This window comes from Monodon monoceros, unplaced genomic scaffold (genome assembly GCF_005190385.1).
Source record: "Monodon monoceros isolate NGI ecotype Baffin Bay Population unplaced genomic scaffold, NGI_Narwhal_1 Super_Scaffold_17, whole genome shotgun sequence".
In the NCBI taxonomy this organism is placed as follows: Eukaryota; Metazoa; Chordata; class Mammalia; order Artiodactyla; family Monodontidae; genus Monodon; species Monodon monoceros.
In genome coordinates this window covers 2,840,899-2,846,898 of record NW_021703773.1, presented here as the reverse complement: position 1 = coordinate 2,846,898, position 6,000 = coordinate 2,840,899, and positions in this window count along the sequence as shown.

Genomic DNA, 6,000 nt, shown 5'->3' with positions numbered 1-6,000 from the left:
CCTGGCAGCCAGCAGTGAGCCTGAAGTCCGTCCATGGAATGTTCTGGACAGCCCCACCCCGTTGGTCACCCGGTCCTGTGCGGCAAACCTTTGCCACTTGTCTTTTATCACCTGATTAACTGCTTGGCTGTACTTTCTTTTTTTAAAAATTCATTTATTTTAAATTTAGATTCTATTGGAGTCTAGTTGACTTACAAGGTTGTGTGAGTTCCAGGTGTACAGCAAAGCCATTCGGTTATACATATACATATATTCATTCTGTTTTAGATTCTTTTGTACTTTCTAAATTAAATAAAACGTGGACCGAATAAACCAGGGGCTTCCAAACTCATTTCTTGGGGGTAGAAATTTGTTTTCCGGTTTTCCCATTTTTGCCATTTTTTGCCACTCACTTTCCAAAAGCAAGCGCCTTATGTCTTCTGTGGCAAATGAAGTATCAGGCAGCCTGTCTGCGTGGTCTGAGTTGCTTGTTCCCTTCCAGTGGGTACCACCCTCGCAAGCATCTCTCACCCATCACACCCTCTTCCTTCTACTCCCAGCTGACTGAGGGAAGCTCTCTTTCTCTTCTTCCCCGCTTCCTTCCCCGACCCTTCACTGTTCAGTCTGGGGCCCCCTCTGGAACCAGGGCCTGCAGCCCCATCTGAGCCGGGGGCAGGTACAGGCAGCGCCCGCCTGTGGCTGGGGGACTTATCTCCCCCAGCACCCGGCCGCACCCATGCTTATTAATTGGTATATGATTGGGCTCGGGCATATAATCTCATATTGATTTTCCCTCCGGACGCCACAGCTTTATTTGCTCACATCTGCCCTGTGTTTAATTGGTGCTTTGCTCTGGAAAGGAGGGATCTTATCGGCCGGTTTGGGTTCTTTTCCTGGGCCACACAGGCACACACACACCCTCACACTCAAGTCAGTGGCCCAGCCCGGCTGCTCCCTGCCCCTCCCTCAGTGAGCCATTCCTGGGGCGGGGTGGTGGAGAACGACCCAGAAGGGCCTTCTGGAGTCTTCCCGTCTTTACACTTTACCTCACGCGTTGTACCTGATCCCGCCTGCAGTGAAAGTGCCTGTGTGAGGCTTACTGGGGAAATGCTAGCTTTGGAGTCAGCCCTGGGTTCAAACCCACCTGCTCTCTGTGTGTGGCCTCGAGGCTAACCTATTGCATTTTTCTGCACTGCAGTACCTCCCTTTTTAAAATTTTATTTATTTATTTAATTGAAGTATAGTTGATTTACAATGTTGTGCTAATTTCTGCTGTACAGCTTGCAGTATCTTCTTTATCTGAGAAAAAGGCAGCATACCTGCTTTGGAGGATTCTTGGGAAATATGGGTCAGTCACCACACACAGTGCCGGGCACTTAGTACATGCTCAGTAAACAGTGGCCCCATTAAGCCCGTGCTGGTGTGAGAGATCATAGCCTTGTGTGCTGGGAAGAAAAAGAAAAAGGTGTCTCTGGCAGCCACTGTGTCCCCGCGGGGTAGGGAGCATGTGTCCCTAGGCCCACGGTGCAGGGAGAGAGGCTCTGCCCCGATGCACTGCTGTTACCACCCCCTTGTCTGCAGCCAGCACCTGGGCTGTGAGGTTTTGTTTTTCTCTTCTAACTACAGTCCCGCATCTGGGCGGTCCCGCACCCCACCCTGGGGTGTTCATAGCAAAGGGAAGACATAAAGGCCAGAGGTAAACACGAATTTCCTATTGACACAACATTAATTCTCCTGCTTGGACAGGTGAATGTGCTTTCACTCACTTTACCAAGATTAATGATGTGTGTTTGCCCACTAAGAGAGGCCTAATGAAGGGCCCTGAATGAGAGCCTTCTGGGTTGGCTGTGGGAAAGAGGCTGGCAAGCTGCTCTACGTGGGGAGCAACCAGCCTCTCCACCACTGCCAATATCACCACCTTCCCCCTGGAACGAGTAGGACGAGACAACTGTTGGTTTAAGAATGTGTCCTGGGGACTTCCCTGGTGACGCAGTGGTTAAGAATCCGCCTGCTAACGCAGGGGACACGGGTTCAATCCCTGGTCTGGGAAGATCCCACATGCCGCGGAGCAGCTAAACCCGCGCACCACAACTACTGAGCCTGCGCTCTAGAGCCCGTGTGCCGCAACTAGTGAGCCCATGTGCCACAACTACTGAAACCCACGCGCCTACAGCCCGTGCTTTGCAACAAGAGAAGCCACTGCAATGAGAAGCCCGTGCACCACAACGAAGAGTAGCCCCCGCTCGCCACAACTAGAGAAAGCTCGTGTGCAGCAACGAAGACCCAATGCAGCCAAAAAATAAACGTAAAAAAAAAAAATTTCCACATATCAAAACACTAAAAAAAAAAAAAAAGAATGTGTCCTGCCCCAGGGGGTTCTGATGGAGGTTAGCCCGCCCAGCCCGCCCCACCCCCGTACTCTGAAGCTCTCTTCCCACCTGTGCAAACTGGGTCCTCGCCCCACCTGCCCCCAAAGCTGTCGTCAAAGGTCGGGTCAGCCTCTGGTTCATTGCTCTGAAGAGTGACAGAGTATTGGAGGGGCCAGGTCAGGGCATCTAAGGTGGGGCTTCTGGGAGAGAAGCATCAGGACCACCGAGGATGCTCTGAGCCCTTAGGGCAGAAGGCTCCTGGGCCTGCAAGTGACTGGTAACAAGACTGGATCTGAGCAGCTTCTGTTCTGTTACTCGTAGACTCGGCACAGCTCAAACATGGCAAGAAGGGGCCTGCAGCTCGACTCTTCTCAGCAGAGCAGCACAAGACAGATGATAGAGGAGGCTGCAGGGGGTGGCACGGCAGGGGGTGGCACGGCAGGGGGTGGGAGGCAGTTGCTACTCCAAATCCTGGGCTCTTAGGGTCTCTGGAGGATTTCCTCAGCCTTGGGGGTGGGGCGGACAGACCGCCCATCTCCTCCCAGGCAGCCTGAGACGGCAGACATGCCGCCACCCACCGGCCGCAACATAAGTGTGGCTCCCCACCAGGGCTAGGCGCTGCTCTCATCAGGAATCTGATCACGGCTCGGAAGAAAAAAAGCTGGGGATGGGAGGTTTAACCCAGTCCCTTCCTGTCACGAAGGATGGTCCATTACCGGGGGCCAGAGCCGAGAGAGGAGAGCTGGGGAGTAAAGAGAGGAAGTGCGGGGACAGCTGTCAAGGAAGGAAGGCTGGGAAACCCGAACCCAGGGCAGCTCCCCTTTGGCCATCTGTCCCCATGTCCCTACAGGCTCCCTGGCAGGGCCAGCCTATAGGCAAACAACAGGGGTAAAAGAAACATTTTTTTACGCCAATAGTGTTCTTTGAGCTGTAAATTATAGAAACCCAGCTCAACCAGACTGAAGACAAAAGGGTGTGTCTTGTCTCCTGAAAAGGCTAGGCTTGGCTGAAACACTGTCACCAGTTCAGTCCCGCTCTCAGATCCTCTTCCCACCGGGCTGGTCCCTTCCTGGGCAGGCCAATGGCCAGGCCACTTGGCGCTCCAGGTAGAGAGGGAAGCGGGCACTCCCCAGAGCAACCTGGTCCTTCGCTCATTGGCCGGGACTGAGCCGCGGGCCCATCCCTGGACCAATCCATCACGTGACCAGGGAGGTGGCATTCACTGATTGGCTTAGAGTGGTGTCAATCATCCGTGCCCAGAGATGGGGGTGGGTCGGCCTGCCCACACAAGATCAATCAAAAAAATGGTAGGTAGGTTGTTCTCCAGGGTGGCCTTATCAGAGGCCGCAGGGGTCCACACCCGGCGAGCCCAAACCACAGAAGCGCGCTGTGCCCTTTTCCTCCTCGCAGAGGGGAAGCTGCCGTTTACTGGGCAGTGCAGAGTACTCTACAGTTTTCCCGCAGCTGGGCTGCAGAGCCCTCTGCCCTGGCTGTTTCCACCGTGGCATGTGGTGCCCCGGCCAAAGCAGCGCTGGAACTGCAAGGCCAACGCTGCTTTCTCTTCCAGAACATAGAGGCAGCGGGTTAGCAAATTCCTTAGTTAGGGCAGGGTCTCTCCCAAGAGCCCTTGGAGGTTTGAGTGTATTAGATCTTTCCATAGTATCACAGGCACAGGACTGATGCCAGTGGCAGCAGGAAACCAGAAGTGTCCTGCCATCTCTCTGTCCTTCCTGAGGAAGAAGACCCAGACCCTTTGCACCTTTTCTTGCACCCCTGCTGCCTTCCCTGACTATGCGGGTCTTTGTCTCCTGGGCAGGAAGGAAAAGTTGTAGAATTCAGCGTGGGTCACAGAAAAACTCAGGGAGAGCCAACGTGAATTTAAGTCAAGTTGGGCTTCTAAGATCACCATTTGCCAAATTTGTCCACTGCCAAGTCCTGGGGCACTTGTTAACCAGGCACATTCCAGGGCCACACCCGCCCAACTGGGTCAGAATATCCCGGAAAGGCCCTGGGTATCTGTATGTCTGACAAGGCCTAGCGTCAGGCAAGCTTAGGAGACTGCCTAAATGAATATTTTCTCTGGCTGTGGCGTATCTGCTCCATCCAGGGACACTGGCCATCAATTATAGAGCAGCAGAAACCATACCAGGAAAAACGGCGTTCACTGTAATCGTGCACTGCAGTGCACTTGATCAGTGAGCCTTTGATGAGGGGACCTCATCTAGTCCTCTTGTGTCCTCTGTAACTTTCAGGTCCTCATACACCTGGCAGCTGACACAGCCCTGGCCTTAGAATGGAAAGACAAGGAGTTTTGACCTTGGGTACATAGATTCATAGCATTTGAAACCACGTAAAACACAGCTGGAACCTGACTGTGAGCAAAAGAAGAGATCGTTCTGGGGACAAGAAAGCAGGTGCTACGAGGCACACACAGCCCTCCCAGGCAAGGCCAGAGCCACCTCAGGTGCCAGACTAGGCTCAGAGAGGCCCAGAGCCGAGACGCAGGGCGGCAACTGTTAGCAGTGGCTGACAAAGGAGAAAGGGGGGTTTCAGAAGCACAGATCCCCGTGGGCATTTGGTGATGGGATAGAAAGCCCAACTTAGGTCAGTGCATCTCTATGTATCTAACAATTTTTTGTTGAGCACCTAATTTGGGCCAGGCTCTGTGCTCTGAGAAAAGGAGGGTTGTCCATACACACTCACACGGTCATGCCCACCGTCCATCTTCTCGTGCCTACAAACCACCTGGGGATCTGGCTACAAACGCAGATTCGGATTCGGGAGGGTTGAGATGGGACCTGAGAGTCTGCATTTCTAACAAGTGCCCAGGGGAGACTGCTGCTGCTCGTCCATGGACCATGTCTTAGGGTATCGAGGCTTCAGAGCAGGACGCATAGACCCACATGCCTTCAGGGATCAGGCAGGGGATGGACCCTGTGGGGACCAGGCTGGGGATGTGCCAGGAAATCGTGAGGGTCACTCACGGGACCAGGCTTGCTCGGCCTACAGACCAGCTAAAGTTTCTGTAAATGCACTGTTCTGCCCCCCAAAGAAACAGGTCTGCAAACTGAATTCAGCCCTCAGCATCTGACTTGACTCCGTGCCCCAGAGGCCAGAACCTCAGGTTTTTGGCAGGTAAATGAATCTGGTCAAACACGAGGCCTTCCATAACCTCCCGATAGCAGCTGACCTGCCGGGGCTTGAGTACTTATAGGAATGGGTAGCTGTGACTTTGAACCTGCCTGTCCCACTGTGAAGAAGACCCGCTTAGGACTGGCTCTGCCGCTTCCTGGCAGAAGGAAGGAGAGGGTGTGAGCACGCCGATATGGGAATGCCCACCCCCTTTTACACCTTGCAGGTGATTTCAGTGCATCTTCTGCTGGGTCTTGCTGATAACCATATCAGCTTCACTTTACAGATGAAGAGACTGGATTTCAAGAGGTTACCTAACTTGGTCACGGTGACCCAGCGACTACTTGGTGACATGGGGACCCAGACTCGGGCCTGTCGGCCTCCACAGCCCTCTTGAAATAACATAGCAGATACTGTTGGGTGTCTGTATATGCCACGCATGCTCGAGTTCTGATCTTACAGAGACCGTGTGAGGTATGTATAATTACTCCCATCTTACAGATGAGTAAACTGAGGCTCA